General features: G+C 45.4%; 1 protein-coding gene across 1 annotated transcript in view; it reads right to left on the reverse strand.

Annotated features, from left to right (window-relative positions):
- Positions 1-26,162, reverse strand: part of igf1ra (insulin-like growth factor 1a receptor) — a 143,333-nt gene that overhangs the window by 67,314 nt on the left and 49,857 nt on the right. The window lies entirely within an intron of this gene.

Below are 26,162 nucleotides of genomic sequence, written 5' to 3' on the forward strand. Positions count from 1 at the left end.
TCTGCATTTAAAGTATTAGTGTTTCTATATCTGCACCAAATAGTGGTGACAAAAGGGCCCTTTGTCCATTTCAAATCCAAAGTGCACCACACACACACACACACACACACACACACACACACACACACACACACACACACACACACACACACACACACACACACACACACACAATACTATCTTAACCAAGTGGCTTGAACTGTTAAATATTGCCCCGAGCATTGCTGTCAGTTACACATTATCCTTTGTTGAACAATGAGACCATAAGGACCGGCAGAGGATTCCCCCACCTGCTAGAGCGGTGATTTCTTGGACGCACAACCTCCAAAAAACACACACCACTGCCCCCCCCTCCACAACTGCCTGGTCCTAATGACCTGGCCTTGGCCTCAGTGTGGCTCTGGGCTGGTCTCGGCTGCACACAGCCAGGGGGACAGATAGCTTGGCCAGGGGGACACAGCCAGGGGGACAGATAGCTTGGCCAGGGGGACACAGCCAGGGGGACAGATAGCTTGGCCAGGGGGACAGATAGCTTGGCCTCAGTGTGGCTGCACACAGCCAGGAGGACAGATAGCTTGGCCTCAGTGTGGCTCTGGGCTGGGCTCGGGCTGCACACAGCCAGGGGGACAGATAGCTTGGACTCAGTGTGGCTGCACACAGCCAGGGGGACAGATAGCTTGGCCAGGGGGACACAGCCAGGGGGACAGATAGCTTGGCCAGGGGGACACAGCCAGGGGGACAGATAGCTTGGACTCAGTGTGGCTGCACACAGCCAGGAGGACAGATAGCTTGGCCTCAGTGTGGCACTGGGCTGCACACAGCCAGGGACAGATAGCTTGGCTAGTGGAGAGAGAGAGAGGGAGCACACGCTGCTCAATCAATGAGCCATCAATCACACGGCACAGGGAGAGAGCAAACACAGGAAACAGGAGACCATATCCTTTTAACTACCACTCAAAAGAAAGCCATCAAAGGAGCTGGCTCTGACTTCAGGGCTTTTTCCAGGGCCAAAATTTCCGAGCACCGCCGCTCCCCCGGCTTGTGGGGTGATTTGATTAGGGCTACCGGCCGGAGTGTGCGATGCCCCCCCCCCTAACCCCCTCCCTGTGTCCCTGTGTGTCCCACTCCTGCACACAATCCTGCTAGCTACTGCCCTAACTAGCCAGACCGCTCATTCAGTGGCCTCGCTGCACTTTCTCGTGTTTTTCAGATGCCACAGAGACGAGTCAACCTGGGACTGGGAGGGATGGCTGTAATCATGGGTGTAACGCATGCACGTCTGTTCTCTATTGGGATACCTGGAGGAATGATAGGGAGATGGAAGGAGAGAGAGATAGAGAGAGAGAGAGAGAGAGAGAGAGAGAGAATGCAAAACACCAGTCTGTCAGCGGCCTGCACCAGACAGCTCTCTCTCTCTCTTTCTCTCTCTCTGTCTCTCTCTATCTCTCTCTCTCTCTCAGATCAAAGGCAAATTCCACGATTCCTCTCACGGCCCCCATTCCGCCTGCAGGGCCACATTCCTGCTACATGTAGGTAATATCAGGCACACCTGAAGCATTTTATTACCGCCTTGCCTTTTCCTGGAGGCGACCGACACTGCACACACGCACGCATGCACGCACATTCCCAGTTAATCTTAAACCTGAGTTATACTTAGCTGGGTGCGAGTGTCATGCACCCCAAATAACCAAACAACAAGCTTACAAGGCGACGTGTTGCGGTGTGTCGTGGGCTTCCAGATCGTGTTGCAAGCTTCTAGAGATACGGTCTCTGTCCTTCTAGATATACTGTCTCTGTCCTTTGAGATTTATGCGTTGGCTATGCAAAAATAGCAGCCCACGGCGAGCTTGATAATCTGCTATGTTTGAACATCTATGTTTGAAGAATCTTTAAAGCATTTGAAAAACAGTTTTTTTTTAAAACACAGACCTAAAACTTGTGGGCGGTCCCTCATGGCTCATAACATTTTCAGATGGGGGGGGGGGGGGGGGGGGTTCCGCGGCCAAATATATCAATATATCAATTCGGGGGTCCTCCTTGGCACAAAAACTACTGACTACCCCCCCCCCCCCCCCCCCCCCTCCCCCTCGGGATTATAGGAGGCGGGCGGGGCTCCCTCCCTCCCTCCCTCCCGGGAAGGTTCGTCAGAGTTCATGTACACGGCGGTTGAGGAGGAGTAAACAACACCCGAGGACGTCCCCTGTGTTCACTGGGTGACAGCGTGTCCTCTTGTCTGCACTGTCACTCAGTGTCGGCTCTCGTTACCGTACGCCGCGCGCCAACACAACGCAACACAACCCGGACGGACTGACTGACGGACGAGACAACTAATGGCACATGCTGCCTATTGCTGCATACGCCTCTGTCTGTCTGTCTGTCTGTCTCTGTGTCTGTCTCTGTGTCTGTCTGTCTGTCTGTCTGTCCCTCCCTCTCAGAGGGAGAGAGAGAGAGAGAGAGAGATGGCGGGGTGGGGGTTCACCATGACAACACAGAGGCCACACGCTCCCGTGACCTCGCTGATGTAAAGGGACTCACCGGCCACACAGTGCTGGAAATGGTTTTGAATATTGTTGCTGTCGGGGGGAAACCACCTAACCCCCTTTTTAGACGTTTTTGTATAAATCAGTGCTTTTGAACACCCTTTAAGTCTATGTGCTGTTACGAAAATATTGAACCAGTGAAAAGTAGTAAAAAGCGCTTCAGAGAAAACTCCATTGGACGCTCAAACTGTATGCTAAAGAAACTAACTCCACCCCCCCCCCCCCCACCCCCCACCTCTCTCAAGCAAGTATTTGACAATATATAAAGTCACAACACCAACTTTGATGAGGCAATATTGCTTTGTTTTCTTCATTTCCTGAAAAAGAATATATTTTTCATTTCCTGAAATATTAGGCTGGTTTCTTCCTGACGGCAGAGATATGTGACAAGACAAGGGAAATAAAATGAAGACAAGAGCGTTGATGCTAAACAAAACCTGGACCTCTGTTGTTGAACTCCTCCCCATCTGTAGTTTCAATAAGAGGTCCTGTTGTCTTCTCCTTCAACAATGGCCGTGAGTCATTTGCGTTAGCTTCACATAAATACCAACGGAAAGGTTGAAGGAGGAGGCCCTGAACATTCACACACCCTTTCTTCCCCTAAAAGCCTGGTGTATACTCAGTGTTGGCGCTGCGTGCCGTGAATATCAGATATACAAGCTCTCACAACGTGTCACATACCATGTCGTAATGACTGATTTTACACTTGCTGAAAATCACAACTAGCGTGTATCTAGCGTGTATATCGGCTATATAAGTGTAAAATGACTTATACAGGAACTCTTGTCCACTTGTCCAACAGTTCAGTCTAGTTTTTATTTGTTGACGAAATTGTCAATATATTTAGTCTTAGTTTTAGTCATCATAGTTTTAATTTAGTTTCCATTTATAGTTTTCGATCGTCAGTGAAAAAATGTTTGGACTGTGGGAGCGACGAGTGGATCAATATGAGCCTGGCAGCTCATCATCATGGACCTCTGTGTAATGCACTGGTTCCCGAACCTTCTCATGTCAAGGACCCCCAAATTGACACTAATTAGCCCCGCGGACCCCCGTTTGAAGAGATATGCCAGGGACTCTGGATTTTTACGGCCCTAGCAGAGATTCTCAACCCGTTTTTATTTGAAGGACCCCCCCCCCCCCCAGTTTGACATGCATTAGGCTTCGGACCCCCATTTAATGGCATTTCTATCTCTGGGACCCCCAATGTATATTGTAAAATCTATGTTAATTTAACTCAATGGATTCCATTTGGTTCCATACGCTCTCAAGAGTTACAGACCAATTTGGTTCCCAACTATAGCTGGGGAGCCCCTGGAACTCCCTCAAGGAACCCCTGGGGGTCCCCGGACCCCACTTTGGGAACCACTGGTGTAATGTAGTGCCACCACAAAGGAACACAGGCTCAACTCCCTGTGACCCTCCACTCCCAACATATGAGAAGAATGCTGGTGCATTCCAGCCAGCCGAATGCACCACGAAAACAAGCCAATAAAGTAGGAGAACCTCCGGAGAGAGAGCGTATATGCATGGCTAATGTCTCTTCCTCCTACACCGTGTCTGGACTTGCCTCCATTGTATTCAAGATGTTAAGATATATACCCATGTGTTCTTTGGCAGCAGAAACAATTTTTTTTGTGATTAATAATATGTTATAATAGTTTTCAGCTAACATGGTGATTTTATATTTAAACAAAAAAGAATAACAGAGGTCTGCCAGCTCTGCCTAAATGCAATAAAAAAAAAGAAAACGCTAGTAATGATTAGGATATTATTTGAGAAGCATTTCTCTAATAATATTAGAGTTTATCTAATATCTTCGGATAATATGTTGAATTCAGCCTGACAAATTTGGTAAATGTAACATAAACACATTCTAGTAATAAGTGATATTATTAAAAAATATATATAATAATGTAACAATAAATATTGTGATATAACTTTTACCCATGCAGTCCCAAAATAACTCAAACAAACATGTTTACACCAAGAACCTCCTCTCGCTTTGAAGGACGGGAAAGGAAATCCCCATAGGAGGGGAAAAAAGAGAGGCTTGTGTTTACTAGCAGGTCTAAATGAAATAATAGTCAAATTAAACAATTGTGCATTTGGCTGGTCCCTCCTGGGACCCTGCTCTGAACACCACTAGGGAGGAGGACATGTTGGAACGCACAACACCAGAGGAAAAAACACAACACAGTGCTTGGAAAACTGGGAATCTATGGCAGACAGTCAACATCTCACACACAAATATATCGCACACGCACACACAAATGCAAATCAGTTGCAGGACAGCTCTCCCTTCTCCCTTAGTGTGCCACGTGAGGCTTCTTTGTGAATCTTTCTCTTTGTCTTTTATACTGTAAAAAATACCTTTTTTGTTTGGGGGGAGGAGGGGGGGCACTAGCCCCCCTATCTTCAGCTAGTGTCGATTTTCGTCTTACACAAACTCCCATTGACAATGAGTGGAGAATTTATGTCATATGTGCACGAGCAATTCGGCAATTTTCGTCCTACACAATTGACAATGAATGGATGATGAAAAGAGCGCCCCTCACTTCACACGGGAGTGAATTTTACATCCTATACACTGCACCTATACAGTACAGCACCGGGCAGCCATCTATCTATCGAGCCATCTAGCTGCTAAGTGAGCTGCAGGATGCGGAAGCGCTGCCTAAATTGGGTCTTGTTTTTATGGCTGCTTGGTGCCTCAGTCAGTAACAGGCACGGACAAAAACACAAACACACTAAACCACTAGCAAAGAGGCAGAGTGTATGTGTGTGGGCCCACCCCAGGCTCCTCCTCAGTCTGAACACACACACACACACACACACACACACACACACACACACACCGTGACACGGACAAAAACTAACAACACAACACAACCTGAAGGCCCAACCCCCCCCCCCCCCCCCCCCCACCACCACCACCGCTCTCTCCCTCCTCCCTCCCTCTCTCTTTCTCTCTGTCTCTCCCTCTCTCATTCCCGCCCTCATTCATAAAATGGCCGCTTCACAACTCCAGCTGCTGGCATGGAATTTATGGATGAGGGGTCAGGAGGGGCAGTTACGGGACAGGAGGCAGGAGGGGAGGGGGAGGAGGAGGAGGAGGAGGAGGAAGAGGAGGGCTTGTTTGTTCTATTTCCCCCCCCTCCCCACGTCAACCCCTTCCCGCTATCTCTCTCCTTGTCTCTCCGCTTGTCCACGACGTCTCTTAGCGGGTTTCTTCCACTCCGTCCGCACCGCGCAAACATTTTGTCCTGCGCGTCCTGAGGCTCCTCTCCATATATGCCAGCCGTCCCCTTCCCCCTGCCCCCCCTCCCCCCGTCCAAAACAAACCTGATACCCTCATGGCCTGGGAGGAGGGAAACTGAAGCTGTGTGTCTGGTATAAAGGGGGAGGCAGGCAGGAGCAGAGCGCTGCATGGTGGCTCCTCCTCAGAGGCCAGCGAGAGGGGAGGAGAGGAGAGGAGAGGAGAGGAGAGGAGAGGAGAGGAGAGGAGAGGAGAGGAGAGGAGAGGAGAGGAGAGGAGAGGAGAGGAGAGGAGAGGAGAGGAGAGGAGAGGAGAGGAGAGGAGAGGAGAGGAGAGGAGAGGAGAGGAGGCGTATAGCAGGACGGGGACATTCTCACGTTCCATCCTCCGGAAGACAACCTCCATGTTTCTGCCATTTCACCACATCACACAACACGCACAGACTCTCAGGGCACGCTTTCAAAGCAACCCCACATTCATTGCTAACTTTTTTCTTTTTTTCCTTCTCCTCAATGTTTTTCTTCTTTTTCTGCTTCTTCTTCTCTTCGCTGCTCCAAAAATAGGGAACAAAGTTTCTCTCTCTCTCTTTTCGTCGTTCGTATGTATATCATTCGGGGTGTTGGAGTGGGCCAAACGATCTCTCTGTTACAGAAGCTGGCAGAGAACATATAGGCTCATTCCAGCCTGCCACGGAGTCTTATGAACTGATCAATCAGAGAGAGAGAGAGAGAGAGAGAGAGAGAGAGAGAGAGAGAGAGACAGAGACAGAGACAGAGACAGAGACAGAGACAGAGACAGAGACAGAGACAGAGACAGAGACAGAGACAGAGACAGAGACAGAGACAGAGACAGAGACAGAGCTTCAGTTCTGGGGGAGAAAACAGAGGCATCAGTGCCAGAATCGTTCAGACAAAAGCCACAGGGCTCGGTAATAAGTGACATTGTCCATGTGTGTGTGTGTGTGTGTGTGTGTGTGTGTGTGTGTGTGTGTGTGTGCGTCTGTAGTCTGAGGTGAATGAGTGCATGAGCACTACTGCGTCTGGCCTCTCTCTCTCTCCCAGCCAACCCCCCCCCTCCCTCGGCCACGCTGCGGCGTCTTCTGCTGTAAGCAGACAAATTAAAAACTCACTCAAGCAAGAGGCTTGACTGCCCACCACCACCAACCCCCCCCTCCCCCCTTTTTATGCGTCCATCCGTCCATCACTCCGTCCGTCCATCCGTCCATCTCTTTCTGCAGCCTCAAGCAGACAGGAGTATACTGGGGGAGGCTCAGGGAGGGAGGCCGGGGGGAGGCCGGGGGTAACAGAGCCCAACAGACCCACCTCTTGCTTGAGTGGGTTTTAATTTGGGAGGGGTGCGGCAGGGGCGGGGCTTCTGTGGTATAGGACATGCACGTGTGCCACACAAAAGGGACATGTGTGTGCTTATACGTGACAGACACGGGCTATACACAGGCATGCGCGTGCACGTGTGGCGGTACAGATTGGTACCAACAGGTTATACGATCATGGGGCAGCATTACTGTGCATTACTGTACATTTGTGTCTCGTAAAAATAAAACAAAGGAAGCATGTTGGGTTGTTGGGCTATAATCAGGATAATGCATTCCCCCCCATGCATATACCTCTATAGCCCACCTCTAGCCCACCTCCAGCCCACCCTCTGCCTCTCAGCTCCACTCCACTCAAACCCCCCCCCCAGTCGGGAGCATATAAAGAGAGCCGTGTGTGAGCCGTGTGCACGCAGCGTACAGTACATGGCAGAGCGCACGTCGTCAACCACACCACATGTACCGCACATTGGGCCTGAGAGGCGGGAGGGGGGGACAACAGTCACTCATCATCACTCTAGACTATAGAGCAGTGCTTCCTGAAGCCTTTAAACAGAGAGACATTTAAAGACGTTTGTCCGTGAGACAAACTATAGCGGATCTACAAGTCCCTAGACTATAGTTTGAAATGGAATTTCTTCATTTGTTTGTTTGTTTTAAAATGTATAAAATGATGTCAACATTTTAGATAAAGAAATAATAACAAAAAACAACAACAACATTTGAAATCTACTCTTTTTTTGTTTGTAAGAAAATGGCATACTTATTCGACTTGTGACCCATAAAGATTGGTCCGTGACCCACAAACGTATCTCGAGTGGGATGGAGAGAGAGAGAGGGGGGGGGGGGGGGGGGGGGGGGAATAAACACACTGTGTGCTGCTGCATAGTGTGGTTTACTGCAGCCTGGCTATTTATAATGTCTGTGTCCCTCCTTCAGCGAGAAGGAAGCCTCTCCCATTGGCTCCAGATGCCAGAGGAAGGACGGACAGACAGACAGACAGACAGACAGACAGACAGACAGACAGACAGACAGACAGACAGACAGACAGACAGACAGACAGACAGACAGACAGACAGACAGACAGACAGACAGACAGTGTCCCAGGACATGTCAGAGACAGACAGGCACTCCGCTTTGGCCAAGATAAGATTGCAGAACATGCCTCTGTGCCAGTGTTGACTTTTTTTTGTTTAGTCATAGTCATTTTTGTGGGGGGTGGGGACTGAAATTTCATTTAGTTTTAGTCCTCTGCACTCTCCTATAGTCCTATTTTAGCCATCTGAAATGTTTTAGTATTAGTCTAGTTTTAGTCGACTAAATATCAAAAACCTTTGGTCGACTAAAGCTACAGCTTTTGTTGACAAAAAAATATTTTGGTGGTGCCTTGATGGCATGGCGTCGTAATGCCTGATTTTACACTTGGTTTGATGCTGTTTGACACGTTGTGAGCTTGTAGATCTGCTGTTTTCAGAGTGCAACCAAACATAAAATGTCTTTTAGTTCTACTGGATATCTTCTCCACTAGTCCCTCCCTAACATTTTAGTCTAGTTTTTATTTGTTGACGAAACTTGTCAATATCTTAGACTTCGTTTTAGTCCTCATAGCTCAGTTACACTACTGTACAGCATGACTGACCAGCTGCAGTGCTGGAGAGTGAAAGGAAGAGATACTGTTGAGCACTATAAGGATGATTACTGCTGCTATTCAATAATTCTATAATACAGCCAAGCTGTATATCCTTTGTATAGTATACGTGGGAAATACAACGTAAATCCAAAACGCACAAACAACTCACTCACTGAGGAGTGTGAATGTAGGTCAAATAAAAGGATTGTGGTCTCTAGAGGCCATTTCCGGATCTATCCGTATCACTTAAATATTTCATTGGCCCCTGGTCAAGATGCACGGCTGGGTGATGAAACCAAACAGAAAGCATTCTTCTAATGAACTGTGGTTGTGGCCCTCTCTCTACGATGGAATCCCACCAATTCATTTACTACGAAGACACTTTAACTCATGTTGATTACGTGATGTAATGGTGATGTAATACAGAAGACACTTTAACTCATGTTGATTAGGTGATGTAATGGTGATGTAATACAGAAGACAGTCTAACTCATGTTGATTAGGTGATGTAATGGTGATGTAATACAGAAGACAGTCTAACTCATGTTGATTAGGTGATGTAATGGTGATGTAATACAGAAGACACTTGTTGATTAGGTGATGTAATGGTGATATAATACAGAAGACAGTCTAACTCATGTTGATTAGGTGATGTAATGGTGATGTAATACAAACGGTGCCAACACAAACATTAAACGCCATTTAAAGAGACAATATGACGTAATGAGGCACATTATCACGTACATTTTCCCTTCATTGTCAATGGCATTTACAAAACAAACATTGAACTAAAGACAAACATTAAACCTCAAAAATTAAGTGGGAGGGGCCTCTAGTGGTGACGCATTTGACATCGCAGCAAGCAGGGCAGTAGGTATTGCGCAGGAATGTATTTTCATAAAAGTACAAAAGTGTACAGTAAATATAGGTCTGCTGCACGGATGCAATGTAGTGCGTTGTATTTTCTATGGCATGCATAACTATTTTGTGCATGGAGAGTATACAAAGAGATAAAGGGGTCCTTCACAGAGCTCCCACTCCACCTCTTGGGCTGCATAGAACCATAGAACCATAGAACCATGTGAACCATATAACTATAACCATGTGAACCATAGAACCATAGAACCATAGAACCATGTGAACCATAGAACCATAGAACCATATAACCATATAACCATGTGAACCATAGAACCATAGAACCATAGAACCATATAACCATGTGAACCATATAACTATAACCATGTGAACCATAGAACCATAGAACCATAGAACCATAGAACCATGTGAACCATATAACTATAACCATGTGAACCATAGAACCATAGAACCATAGAACCATGTGAACCATATAACTATAACCATGTGAACCATAGAACCATAGAACCATGTGAACCATAGAACCATAGAACCATAGAACCATGTGAACCATAGAACCATAGAACCATAGAACCATGTGAACCATAGAACCATAGAACCATGTGAACCATAGAACCATAGAACCATGTGAACCATAGAACCATGTGAACCATATAACTATAACCATGTGAACCATAGAACCATAGAACCATAGAACCATGTGGACCATAGAACCATAGAACCATGTGAACCATAGAACCATGTGAACCATAGAACCATAGAACCATGTGAACCATAGAACTATAACCATGTGAACCATAGAACCATAGAACCATGTGAACCATGTGAACCATAGAACTATAACCATGTGAACCATAGAACCATAGAACCATGTGAACCATAGAACCATAGAACCATGTGAACCATAGAACCATAGAACCATGTGAACCATAGAACCATGTGAACCATAGAACCATGTGAACCATAGAACCATGTGAACCATAGAACCATGTGAACCATAGAACCATATAACCATGTGAACCATAGAACCATGTGAACCATAGAACCATGTGAACCATAGAACCATATAACCATGTGAACCATAGAACTATAACCATGTGAACCATAGAACCATATAACCATGTGAACCATAGAACCATATAACCATGTGAACCATAGAACCATGTGAACCATATAACCATGTGAACCATAGAACCATGTGAACCATAGAACCATGTGAACCATAGAACCATGTGAACCATAGAACCATATAACCATGTGAACCATAGAACCATGTGAACCATAGAACCATGTGAACCATAGAACCATGTGAACCATAGAACCATGTGAACCATAGAACCATAGAACCATGTGAACCATAGAACCATAGAACCATAGAACCATGTGAACCATAGAACCATAGAACCATGTGAACCATAGAACCATGTGAACCATAGAACCATGTGAACCATAGAACCATAGAACCATAGAACCATGTGAACCATAGAACCATAGAACCATAGAACCATGTGAACCATAGAACCATAGAACCATGTGAACCATAGAACCATGTGAACCATAGAACCATGTGAACCATAGAACCATGTGAACCATAGAATGATGTAATGGTGATGTAATACAGAAGACACTTTAACTCATGTTGATTAGGTGATGTAATGGTGATGTACACATAGAACCATGTGAACCATAGAACCACGTGAACCATAGAACCATGTGAACCATAGAACCATGTGAACCATAGAACCATGTGAACCATAGAACCATGTGAACCATAGAACCATGTGAACCATAGAACCATAGAACCATGTGAACCATAGAACCATGTGAACCATAGAACCATAGAACCATAGAACCATAGAACCATGTGAACCATAGAACCATAGAACCATGTGAACCATAGAACCATAGAACCATAGAACCATGTGAACCATAGAACCATAGAACCATAGAACCATGTGAACCATAGAACCATAGAACCATGTGAACCATAGAACCATAGAACCATAGAACCATAGGACCATGTGAACCATAGAACCATAGAACCATAGAACCATGTGAACCATAGAACCATAGAACCATGTGAACCATGTGAACCATAGAACCATGTGAACCATAGAACCATAGAACCATGTGAACCATAGAACCATAGAACCATGTGAACCATAGAACCATAGGACCATGTGAACCATAGAACCATAGAACCATGTGAACCATAGAACCATAGAACCATAGAACCATGTGAACCATAGAACCATAGAACCATAGAACCATGTGAACCATAGAACCATAGAACCATAGAACCATGTGAACCATAGAACCATAGAACCATAGAACCATGTGAACCATAGAACCATAGAACCATAGAACCATGTGAACCATAGAACCATAGAACCATGTGAACCATAGAACCATAGAACCATAGAACCATGTGAACCATAGAACCATAGAACCATGTGAACCATAGAACCATAGAACCATAGGACCATGTGAACCATAGAACCATGTGAACCATAGAACCATGTGAACCATAGAACCATAGAACCATAGAACCATGTGAACCATAGAACCATAGAACCATAGAACCATGTGAACCATAGAACCATAGAACCATAGAACCATGTGAACCATAGAACCATAGAACCATGTGAACCATAGAACCATAGAACCATAGAACCATGTGAACCATAGAACCATAGAACCATGTGAACCATAGAACCATAGGACCATGTGAACCATAGAACCATAGAACCATAGAACCATGTGAACCATAGAACCATAGAACCATGTGAACCATATAACTATAACCATGTGAACCATAGAACCATGTGAACCATAGAACCATAGAACCATAGAACCATGTGAACCATAGAACCATAGGACCATGTGAACCATAGAACCATGTGAACCATAGAACCATAACCATAACCATGTGAACCATAGAACCATGTGAACCATAGAACCATGTGAACCATAGAACCATAACCATGTGAACCATAGAACCATAACCATAACCATGTGAACCATAGAACCATAACCATAACCATGTGAACCATAGAACCATGTGAACCATAGAACCATAACCATGTGAACCATAGAACCATAACCATGTGAACCATGTGAACCATAGAACCATGTGAACCATAGAACCATAACCATGTGAACCATAGAACCATAACCATGTGAACCATAGAACCATAACCATGTGAACCATAGAACCATAACCATGTGAACCATAGAACCATAACCATGTGAACCATAGAACCATAACCATGTGAACCATAGAACCATAACCATGTGAACCATAGAACCATGTGAACCATAGAACCATGTGAACCATAGAACTATAACCATGTGAACCATATAACCATAACCATGAGTATCAAGAGCAGCACCACCAGACTCTTGAACAGTTTCTACTTGTCCACAATTAGACTGCTGAACAAGAGCTAGGATTGGTGACGCCACACAGACTGAACGGAGACTACTCTGTATATACACATAGGCTACATCACCTTATTTATTTTTTTATATGCATACATATTGTACCATGTAGATTAGTCATGTACTATGCACTTTCTTTCTTTTAACTGCAATGATGAGCCTGCACAAACAAGAATTTCACCCATGTTACCTGTAATGTGATGTGACAATAAAGTTTGATTCTCATTCTCTAACCATAACCATGTGAACCATAGAACCATAGAACCATGTGGATAGAACCATGTGGATAGAACCATAGAACCATGTGAACCATAGAACCATGTGGCACTCAATGAGACACAGGGCTAAATGTGTTGTGACCCCTGGTGATGGATTGCCAGTGGCGGCGGGGATGGGCATTGATCCGCCGGAGGATCCAATGACACATCATGAATCCCTGGTGGCGCAGCTCCTTGTCACGGAGGGAGGGGTGGAGGCTGGGGTGGCTGAGTGAGGTAGGGCAGGAGGGAGGGGTGGAGGCTGGGGTGGCTGAGGTAGGTTAGGAGGGAGGGGTGGAGGCTGAGTGAGGTAGGGCAGGAGGGAGGGGTGGAGGCTGGGGTGCATGGCTGAGTGAGGTAGGGCAGGAGGGAGGGGTGGAGGCTGGGGTGGCTGAGTGAGGTAGGGCAGGAGGGAGGGGTGGAGGCTGGGGTGGCTGAGGTAGGTTAGGAGGGAGGGGTGGAGGCTGAGTGAGGTAGGGCAGGAGGGAGGGGTGGAGGCTGGGGTGCATGGCTGAGTGAGGTAGGGCAGGAGGGAGGGGTGGAGGCTGGGGTGGCTGAGTGAGCTAGGGCAGGATGGAGGGGTGGAGGCTGGGGTGGCTGAGGTAGGGCAGGAGGGAGGGTTGTGCGTCTGTCTCATAGTCTCAGGGTCAGGACATCCTGACAACAGACAACAGACAACAGCAGAGGTTGTGGTGGAGCTGAAAATCTCACCACCTCCGACTCCAATGTCATCGTCATCACCACCATCTCACTCAAGTGTCTCCTCTTCTTCCAACACTGTCTCACTCCCCAAAAGGCATATTGTGACCTATAGTGACCAAATGTAAACATGGGCCTTGAAAGGGAGGGGGGGACATAAGGCACATGTCGACTTTTCGTTTAGCAATGAGGAAGTCTAGTTCTCTGTGTTTTCGATGATCTGTCAAATAGACGGTTAAAACGTCGGAGGCGCATCGTCTCAATCGGACTCGAGCCACGGGAGGCACTGGCGACCGAGTCGCTGCGCCGAAAGCCACAAAGTCCGATTTGAGCCGATTCAGTGCATGCCGTCCGACTTATGGCCCGTTTAGGGACAGAATCCTAAATTGTCAGAATCCCCCTGCCTTTTTTTGTGAGACAGCGTTCCTTCCTCACTGCCGGATAGATTTCTCCTAAATGACACCCTAATCTCTTGATCCACTGATCTCTTGATCCACACACACACACGCACGCATACACGCATATACACGCACACACACACACACACACACACACACACACACACACACACACACACACACACACACACACACACTGACTGACTCATTCCTCTGATAGGATATAGACCAGTAGTTCCCAAATGTTTTAGCCCGTGACCCAAACTAGTGAAAATAGCCTTATATAACGCGGCACGAAGCAACACGTTGTGAGCTTGTAGATCTGATATTTTCACTATACTCACTACTCTAATTTATGGAATTTATTACATTCATTTTTATTTCTTCATGGAATTACTGAAAAAAATAATTGAATTTAGTTTTTAATTCATGAAAAAGTTTTGTTATTTTGGGATATGTTTTTTTTTAAATGTTTTGAAATAATCATAACTAAAAACCAAATGTAGGAAACCAAAAATAAAGGACCCACAAATGGGTCCCGACCCAATGCTTGGGAAACTGTGATACAGCCCGTGATCTGAACAACAGCGTCAGCCCGCAAGCAGCCAGCCTGACGTCAGCACCATGTGTGCTTTCTTTGACCAGGCGCCTGAATGACATGGTTTGAAACGAAGGAGGGGCGGCCAGGAAGCGGGGGGGGGGGGGGGGGGGGGGGGAAGGGGACGTTTGAGGAGAAAACGCACGGCCCGGGACGTCACGAAAAACTGCGGCCCAACCGAAAAACACCCGAGTGAGATCAGCTTTGATTAGAGCGGCGGGGCAAAATGAAACACCAGTATGTCACTATAGCGAGCATCGCTGTCAGTGTAATGGTATAATTATGTGTCTCTCCTCTTCTCTCAAATAACTCTTGAGGCATTCCTGGTGCCCACAGTAGGGCCAGTGTTCAAATAAAATAGCTCTGTCTGGTTGACCTGTGGCCACTGGCTTGTGTTTGCAGAGAAGTGATATGGATGGTGAGAGGGGACAGTATAATAAAAGTAAATCTTTTCACCAGTCAGAGATACATTAACGTCAGCTCGGATTGGATAAACAGGTTTCTTGGAACGTAATCATAACGTTTCTTTCAAAAGTCAATATTCTCCACCTCTGGCCCACGTTTCATGAACAAACTGTTTTGTGCGCTGTGGTTCTTGCCCGTGGCCTGGTAACAATGATAGACATGGGCCAGTGTTGGATTACGTTAGCTAATAAATGACATCCTGTCGTTGGCTGCATTCATTTGAACTGGGGAAGAAGTAACAGGAAGTTAGTCTCTCTCTCTCTCTCTCTCTCTCTCTCTCTCTCTCTCTAACCAAATGGACCCTTATGGGTCTGTAACTGTACAAATAAAACCGTTCCATTTGTACAATCTCAGAGTTAAATTAACTTTGATTTTACAATTTCAATTGGGGTCCCAGAGATAGAAATGCCATTAAATGGGGGTCCGTAGCCTAATGCATGTCAAACTGGGGGTCCTTGAAATTAAACAGGTTAAGAATCACTGCTAGAGCCGTAAAGATCTTCTCTCATCGCATATCTTTTCCAATGGGAACCACTGCTCTAACACATACACACAGACATGTCGTGACTCCAGAGAGGCATTCCATCAGTCCCCTCAGGCCTCTGATGTTGCCCCTGCGCCCTCCTGACTGGTACCCCCTTCCTAGCGGTTCCGTTCCCCTCTCCCCCACAGGGCCACCCGCCACGAGGGGGGTGGGAGCGGGCCGTAGCATTCCACAGGCCTACGTGCAACACCAAACACACCGCACAGGCGGAGAGGAAGGGCAACATGTGGCCCCTATACCCTAACAGCATACTCCGTCACACTCAATCACAAGGCCGGGCAATTAACCCAAATGCATTGGAACCCATATTTAGAACCAATAACCAAATAATCGAGAAGCACGTTTTTGGTGTTTTCTTTTCTTCTTTTCTATATCAACGAATCGACATCGACCCTAATAGATTTTTTTATAATTAGCTCAGAATTTTATTGAAAGGATGACCCCAGCATCTCTTTTTTCGAGGTGGTCCCATAAACAGGGAAAAACATTACATACAGTACAGTGCAGTTACACAAATAGACAGTGCACAATAGACAATACAGACATGTACAGATACAGTTAGCTTGCTCTTCCTCTCCCACCCACTGCCCCATCCCCCCCCAACTCTCTCTAGACAAGCACATTACAGTCCAGTACAGTGACTTGGACAGGGGTCAGAAGTAAACAGCAGTACGTAACGGGCAGTGTTAGTAGCATGAACAAGTTGTTTTGGACAGGGTGAGGGGTCAAAAGTAAACAGCGGTACGGGCAGTGTTAGTAGCATGAACAAGTTGTTTTGGACAGGGTGAGGGGTCAGAAGTAAACAGCGGTACGGGCAGTGTTAGTAGCATGAACAAGTTGTTTTGAGGTGAAAATACAGGGAGGTCCAGAAGCGGCCATGGGGAGGTCACAGATCTGAGAGAAAGAGGAAGATTGTTCCATGTCAAATGGAGCTCTAATGGAATCACCTGCGTCCAGATTCAGAGAATATTCTTAGTAGGGATAATCCACTACAGTAAATCAATTAGTCTGATGAACCACTTGACCTTGTGTTATACTTATACTGATAGTGGTACCGTGATGCCACGTATTGTTGTTGTTGTTGTTGTAGATCTGCCATTTTCTTTCCATTATTGATCCTGTTTTCTTAAGTTCTTATAAATGACTGAATTGTATCAGACATATGCTGTCTGATACAATTCAATAGGGCCAAACAGTCTATCCTTCCTAACCTTTTCCAAGAATTCAGAGTGAACACAATAACACTCAGTCACTCCCATCGCATTTAAACATTTCTTTTAGCCAAATATAAACAATTATCACTCAAAATTCCAGCAGGGGTAATCCTTGTAAAACTTGTTTCTGCCAAGACACTCCCTTGTTTACTCTACACAGGCTTGTGCTGAATAAAGTAGAGCATAGTGCTGGCCAACCCATAGGATGCATGTTGACAATGTTCACGTCAATGAACTTTACATGAAGGCTATACTTATGATAGAATTCATCATGTTTAAAAATGTTAAATGTATCTGAACGTCAAACGAGAATAAGACTCTTTAAGACGGGTCAGACTGAGTTCAAAGACACAACACCACGATATGACACAGTGAAAATCACATGATTAATTCCTTCCGAGAGTTGCTGCTTCCTACAGTTTGTTTTGAATTCGTCACACGTCTTGCTCAACACTGTCTGACGTGACCACCATATGGTCAAGACAGCTCCGAGGCCCTGCTCTGGCCACGGAGGCTGCATGCTGTGCTATCAGAACAGTTTTGAACTTGGGGTTTGGTGACCCAACAGCGGAGTGCAGAGGGTCTAATGGGCTTAAGTCCGAGTCCCAGACTGCCCACTGCTCGCCTATAAGCCTGTTTGACCAGCTGTCTGTCTGCCTAATGACGGGCTAGAGAGTGCCTCGCTCGCGAGCACACCCCGACTCAGGAGGGGAGGGAGGGGGCCAAACGTGCTCCAGTTACCGCCCCCTTCCTATCACCCCTCCCATCTGGTCCTCCAACGGCAAAGGAAAATGGGTCTTTTTGGCGTCCCTCTCATTAAGACCTCAGTTTTCATGTGCGGCCATCAGATATAGCCAAGTTCCCAGCATACAACAACAACATGCACATTGCACACGCACGAGCGAGCGTGCGTGCGTATACACGTCAGTCAAAGTTCATTACACAGACGCGCTGACGTATTGCTATTCCCTGTCAGTCATGCTGTTACCACCACCAGACCTCCGTGGTGTCATAGACAGGAGGAGCCGTCAGCCGAGAGGCCGAGTGTGAATGCTTCTTGCGGAGTGTGTGAGCGCACACTTGTAATTGTGTGTGTGCGTGTGTGTGTGTGTGTGTGTGTGTGTGTGTGTGTGTGTGTGTGTGTGTGTGTGTGTGTGTGTGTGTGTGTCTGTGTGTGCGTGTGCATGTGTGCGTGTGTGTGAATGTGTGTGCGTATATGTGCGCTTTGGCAACGCGCTTCCCTCCACACTCTCTCATCTCATTAGCGGTTAGCGCAGAGCAGGTTGACTCGCTGGGATGGAGTCTGTCAGGCCTCTCTCATCACACTGCAACAACCCTGGCCTCCTCCCGTCCCAGCCTACATTTCCTCTGCTGCTGTAACCAGGTAGAGCTGCTACATGGGAGATGAATGACCGCATTCATTGGCCGTGATAGCTCAGGGATCTGCATTGTGCGTGGGAGGGAGGGACATGCGCGCACGTCTGTCTGTGTGTCTTTGCACACACGCGCGTACACGCACGCACACCCACACACACACATCCACGCCAACAACTTCAGCTCCTTCGGCTCCTAGCGGCGCCTGACGAGGGCCAAAAGTGTCCCCGGTGCTTCTGTCTCCTGCTCTAAATGAAGCTCATAATGGAACATGGCAGCGGGGCACTTAACCCCACTTTGTGAGAGACGGCCACATGGCCGTGTCCACCTCCTCCTCCTCGGAGGTGAGCTCCCTGGCCTGGTCGCCACAACGCTGAGCATTCGTCCACCTCAGGCCGCTTAGATCACTGCAGCTGTCAGGAAGCCCTGTTTAGGCCTCTCGCTAAAGGCAAGCACACTAGCTCACGCACACACTCCCCAGTGTCCCCACTTCATGGGAGCGGGGGTGATATAGTGCCGCTGTAGTGTTCATGGTATAGCGTATACACATTCACGGCGAGGCGGCATTTTGATGCACTCTGATGGTCGAGGTCCCTGCAGGTGCTCACTGCTCACCGTGCCCTACGAACGCGGTTACACGCTATACTCCCTGGCTGGCTTTGCCCAAGCTGTCCCCCGCAACGAGCGTGGGGTTACAAAGCACACGGCAGAAGAGCTACAGGGCAGTGGTTCTCCGCAAGTGGGGTCCGGGAACCCCTAGGGGTCCTTGAGGGGGTTCCAGTGCAGGTGGTCCCTAGCTAAATGGATAGTTGGGAACCAAATGGCCCCTTATGGGACTGTAACTCAGAGAGTGTACAAATGGAACCAAATAGACCATAGCCGGTCCATTTGGTTCCATGTTGTGTACACTCTCTGAGTTAAATTAACCTTGATGTTACGATATAAATTGGAGTCCCAGAGATTAGAAATGCCATTAAATGGGGGCCTGTAGCCTAATGCATGTCAAACCAGGGGTCCTTCAAATTAAAATCGTTGAAAATCACTGCCAGAGACGTAGAAACCTTCTCTTATGAGGGGTCCGTGCCTTAATTGGCATATATTTTGTAAAGGGGGTGTAATGAGTGTCAATTTGGGGATCCTTGACATGGAAAAGTTTGAGAAGCACTGAGCTATAGGGTATAAGGGTTAGCTGGTGGAGAAGCACTGAGCTATAGGGTATAAGGGTTAGCTGGTGGAGAAGCACTGAGCTATAGGGTATAAGGGTTAGCTGGTGGAGAAGCACTGAGCTATAGGGTATAAGGGTTAGCTGGTGGAGAAGCACTGAGCTATAGGGTATAAGGGTTAGCTGGTGGAGAAGCACTGAGCTATTGGTGGTGGTGGCGTCTGCTTCTCTGTGCCGTTGTTGTGCATGTGGCGCAGTGCCGTATCATTATGGCACCTCTCTCCGGAGGGCACCTCTAATCCAGTTACGCATTTAAACAAGGGAAATGGTTCCAAGGCATCCGTTCCACTTATCCTCAGATCAGGAGGAGAAACAGCACGGCTTATCATTGTCAACCACGACAGGGGCTACTTCAAAGGGGTCAACAGTCTAAACATTTGTCGAAAATGTGCGTTATTCAACGTATAGTTTATAGTTGCGCCCGCCCCGTCCAAGGGGGTGCATTCCGAGCCATTAGTCAAAGCCCCCCCCCCCCCCCCCTGAAATAGACACTTCAGGACTGATTGGACTAAAGTGGCACATGATGAATCTATATTTATTTCCATTTACATTGTGAGGGTCAGCAGTAGTAGCATAAGTAGTAGTAGTAGTAGTAGTAGTAGTAGTAGTAGTAGTAGTAGTAGTAGTAGTAGTAGTAGTAGTAGTAGTAGTAGTAGTAGTAGTAGTAGTAGTAGTAGTAGTAGTAGTAGTAGTAGTACAATTTACAATTTAGGCATTTAGCAGACGCTCTTAATCCAGGGCGACGGACATTTAAGCAAGAACAAAAAGTAGTTATCATGAATCATACGTAAGCTAAGAACATAACAGTGGAATATCTATATAATCAAACTATGCATATAGTGCTATGACTGCATCGATGTCTCCATAAAATACTATCAATAAAATGGTATCTGTTACATAAATTGAGCCTTTGCATATCGTTAGCCTCATAGGATAAATGCCTAAGTCATTTTTTATGATTTTCGGATAATAAGAAAAAACACATTTTCTCGCAAGTATGTAAGAGTTTTTAATGCAGATTTTTACAATGGCTTCCTGAGGGGTTAACAAAATGTTTTTTACAAAAAGATAAACATGAGAGTCATTCCATAACAAAAAAAAGTGACTTAGGCCATTTTCAAGAAAATAATCTGTGACTTAGGCATTTTTTAATACATGTCTACTAAACACCTGGGGGTCTATTAGAGTGATGTTAACTCCATACTAAACACCTGGGGGTCTATTAGAGTAATGTTAACTCCATACTAAACACCTGGGGGTCTATTAGAGTGATGTTAACTCCATACTAAACACCTGGGGGTCTATTAGAGTAATGTTAACTCCATACTAAACACCTGGGGGTCTATTAGAGTGATGTTAACTCCATACTAAACACCTGGGGGTCTATTAGAGTAATGTTAACTCCATACTAAACACCTGGGGGTCTATTAGAGTGATGTTAACTCCATACTAAACACCTGGGGGTCTATTAGAGTAATGTTAACTCCATACTAAACACCTGGGGGTCTATTAGAGTGATGTTAACTCCATACTAAACACCTGGGGGTCTATTAGAGTGATGTTAACTCCATACTAAACACCTGGGGGTCTATTAGAGTGATGTTAACTCCATACTAAACACCTGGGGGTCTATTAGAGTAATGTTAACTCCATACTAAACACCTGGGGGTCTATTAGAGTGATGTTAACTCCATACTAAACACTTGGGGGTCTATTAGAGTGATGTTAACTCCATACTAAACACCTGGGGGTCTATTAGAGTAATGTCAACTCCATACTAAACACCTGGGGGTCTATTAGAGTAATGTCAACTCCATACTAAACACCTGGGGGTCTATTAGAGTAATGTCAACTCCATACTAAACACCTGGGGGTCTATTAGAGTGATGTTAACTCCATACTAAACACCTGGGGGTCTATTAGAGTGATGTTAACTCCATACTAAACACATGGGGGTCTATTAGAGTAATGTTAACTCCATACTAAACACCTGGGGGTCTATTAGAGTGATGTTAACTCCATACTAAACACCTGGGGGTATATTAGAGTAATGTTAACTCCATACTAAACACCTGGGGGTCTATTAGAGTGATGTTAACTCCATACTAAACACCTGGGGGTATATTAGAGTGATGTTAACTCCATACTAAACACCTGGGGGTCTATTAGAGTGATGTTAACTCCATACTAAACACCTGGGGGTCTATTAGAGTGATGTTAACTCCATACTAAACACCTGGGGGTCTATTAGAGTAATGTTAACTCCATACTAAACACCTGGGGGTCTATTAGAGTAATGTTAACTCCATACTAAACACCTGGGGGTCTATTAGAGTAATGTTAACTCCATACTAAACACCTGGGGGTCTATTAGAGTGATGTTAACTCCATACTAAACACCTGGGGGTCTATTAGAGTGATGTTAACTCCATACTAAACACCTGGGGGTCTATTAGAGTGATGTTAACTCCATAATAAACACCTGGGGGTCTATTAGAGTGATGTTAACTCCGTACTAAACACCTGGGGGTCTATTAGAGTAATGTTAACTCCATACTAAACACCTGGGGGTCTATTAGAGTAATGTTAACTCCATACTAAACACCTGGGGGTCTATTAGAGTAATGTTAACTCCATACTAAACACCTGGGGGTCTATTAGAGTGATGTTAACTCCATACTAAACACCTGGGGGTCTATTAGAGTGATGTTAACTCCATACTAAACACCTGGGGGTCTATTAGAGTGATGTTAACTCCATACTAAACACCTGGGGGTCTATTAGAGTGATGTTAACTCCATACTAAACACCTGGGGGTCTATTAGAGTAATGTTAACTCCATACTAAACACCTGGGGGTCTATTAGAGTAATGTTAACTCCATACTAAACACCTGGGGGTCTATTAGAGTAATGTTAACTCCATACTAAACACCTGGGGGTCTATTAGAGTGATGTTAACTCCATACTAAACACCTGGGGGTCTATTAGAGTAATGTTAACTCCATACTAAACACCTGGGGGTCTATTAGAGTGATGTTGACTCCATACTGAACACCTGGGGGTCTATTAGAGTGATGTTAACTCCATACTAAACACCTGGGGGTCTATTAGAGTGATGTTAACTCCATACTAAACACCTGGGGGTCTATTAGAGTAATGTTAACTCCATCGTTCTGCGAAGTTGAGGAAGACGAACTCCGCAAAACTATATCACAGATGACATCATCCTCCTGTTCATTAGATACAATTCCCACCAACTTTCTCAAAGAAGTCTTAGACAGTGTGATTGGAGATATCCTAAAAATTGTAAACAGCTCTCTACAATCAGGCGTCTTCCCAGACTCACTGAAGACTGCTGTAGTTAAGCCCCTTCTCAAGAAACACAATCTTGATCCCTCTGTTTTGGGTAACTATCGACCCATTTCAAATCTACCCTTTCTGGGCAAGGTTTTAGAAAAATGTATCTTTCATCAATTGGATGTGTTTCTACAGAACAATAATGTACACAACAAATTCCAATCTGGCTTTAGGAAAGGCCACAGCACAGAAACAGCACTTGTAAAAGTAATGAATGATCTGAGGGTGTCTGCTGACAAGAAACATGTATCCGTTCTCTTACTTCTAGATTTAACGGCTGCATTTGACACGATTGATCACTCAATTTTAATACAGCGTCTGGAGCACTGGATAGGCCTGTCTGGTACGGCCCTGTCCTGGTTTTCCTCCTACCTATCAAACAGAAGTTACTTTGTCAATCTAGCCGAGTTTGACTCAGACAAACACGACATCAGTTCTGGTATTCCACAGGGCTCGATTCTTGGCCCTCTGCTTTTCTCCTTGTACATACTGCCACTGGGCGAACTCATTGCCAATCACGGAGTCAATTTTCATTTCTATGCTGATGATACCCAATTATATCTATCTGTGGCTCCAGATGATCCCTGTGCTTTAGACCCGCTGCTTACCTGTCTGTCTAGCATCAAATGTTGGATGAGTGAGAACTTTCTCAAGCTAAATGAGGACAAGACAGAAGTTCTCATAATCGGCTCTAGTGAGCAGAAAGAATCAATATTAAGCAGACTTGGCAACCTGACTGTAGACAGTAACAGTACAGTAAAGAACCTGGGGGTTATTATTGATTCCGAATTGAATTTTAATTCACACATTAATCATGTTACCAAGATTGCCTTTTTTCACCTTAGAAATATTGCACGAATCAGAGCCTATGTGTCCTTGGACGATGCAAAAACGCTAATCCACGCCTTTGTTTTCTCTCGGCTTGATTACTGCAATGCACTTTTTTCAGGACTGCCTAAGAAAACAACTGACAGATTACAACTTGTCCAAAATGCAGCAGCCAGAGTTTTAACTAGAACTAAGATGAGAGAACATATTACTCCAGTTTTGGCATCACTGCACTGGCTTCCGGTTGTTTTTAGGATTGATTTTAAAATTCTTTTACTTGTCTATAAAGCCCTCAATGGTCTCGCACCTTCCTACCTACATGACTGCTTGCCTAAATATGTCCCAAACCGCTCGCTAAGGTCTTCCACTGCTGGCCTGCTCGCTTTGCCTAAAAAAATGGCAACTAAAAAATACGGGGAAGCAGCTTTTTGCTTCTACGGGCCATCGGCATGGAACAAGCTCCCTCTGTACCTTCGTCAGGCAGCCTCTGTAGACATTTTTAAAGCTCAGCTCAAGACCCACTTCTACAACATTGCCTTTAAGTGATCTTATATTTTGTGTTATTCATGTCCTCCTCACTGTATTGCATTACTGCTTGTTTTTTAATGTCGTTGCCTTGCTTTTCTTTTATGCTTTGCTTTTATTTTATTCTCCATTGTTCTGTAAAGCACTTTGAGCTGCATTTGATGTCATGAAAGGTGCTATACAAATAAAGTTTTATTATTATTATTATTATTATACTAAACACCTGGGGGTCTATTAGAGTGATGTTAACTCCATACTAAACACCTGGGGGTCTATTAGAGTAATGTTAACTCCATACTAAACACCTGGGGGTCTATTAGAGTAATGTTAACTCCATACTAAACACCTGGGGGTCTATTAGAGTAATGTTAACTCCATACTAAACACCTGGGGGTCTATTAGAGTGATGTTAACTCCATACTAAACACCTGGGGGTCTATTAGAGTGATGTTATCTCCATACTAAACACCTGGGGGTCTATTAGAGTGATGTTAACTCCATACTAAACACCTGGGGGTCTATTAGAGTAATGTTAACTCCATACTAAACACCTGGGGGTCTATTAGAGTAATGTTAACTCCATACTAAACACCTGGGGGTCTATTAGAGTAATGTTAACTCCATACTAAACACCTGGGGGTCTATTAGAGTGATGTTAACTCCATACTAAACACCTGGGGGTCTATTAGAGTGATGTTGACTCCATACTGAACACCTGGGGGTCTATTAGAGTGATGTTAACTCCATACTAAACACCTGGGGGTCTATTAGAGTGATGTTAACTCCATACTAAACACCTGGGGGTCTATTAGAGTAATGTTAACTCCATACTAAACACCTGGGGGTCTATTAGAGTGATGTTAACTCCATACTAAACACCTGGGGGTCTATTAGAGTAATGTTAACTCCATACTAAACACCTGGGGGTCTATTAGAGTAATGTTAACTCCATACTAAACACCTGGGGGTCTATTAGAGTAATGTTAACTCCATACTAAACACCTGGGGGTCTATTAGAGTAATGTTAACTCCATACTAAACACCTGGGGGTCTATTAGAGTGATGTTAACTCCATACTAAACACCTGGGGGTCTATTAGAGTAACTGTTGTTTGCTGTGTATGCAATGTAAAAATGCCCAAGTCACACAAAGTGAGTTAGGCGGCAACGTAAAAATGCTCAAATCACACAAGTGACTTAGGCAGATCATCATTTTTGAAGATAGTGAGCTTTGTGATTGGCTGAGGACATAGGCGCTAATCCAGGACGATGCAGCAGCCCCAGGAGAGCACCTGTAGGCAGAAATCTCAATTTCGACAAAAAATGACTTAGGCATTTATCCTATGAGGCTAACGATATACGCCTGTGTTACGGCTACTACTAGGTGACCTAGTAGTGTTTTGGTCTGTGTATAATCCACTGTTAGTGTTTTCCAGTGCTGATGATGGATGGTGGGAGTGGCAGTAGAGATTGGAGGCGTGTCGTGGAGATTGTGACACACCTGGGCCTCATCACCACCCAGTATAAAAGGAGTGAGAGAACAGCCCACAGGCTCTCTTTTGCCATTGTAACAAACACCACATGATGCTGAGACCCTGTTTTTTC

The sequence above is a fragment of the Protomyctophum parallelum genome (assembly GCF_964188405.1).
Source record: "Protomyctophum parallelum genome assembly, chromosome: 4".
NCBI classification, from domain to species: domain Eukaryota; kingdom Metazoa; phylum Chordata; class Actinopteri; order Myctophiformes; family Myctophidae; genus Protomyctophum; species Protomyctophum parallelum.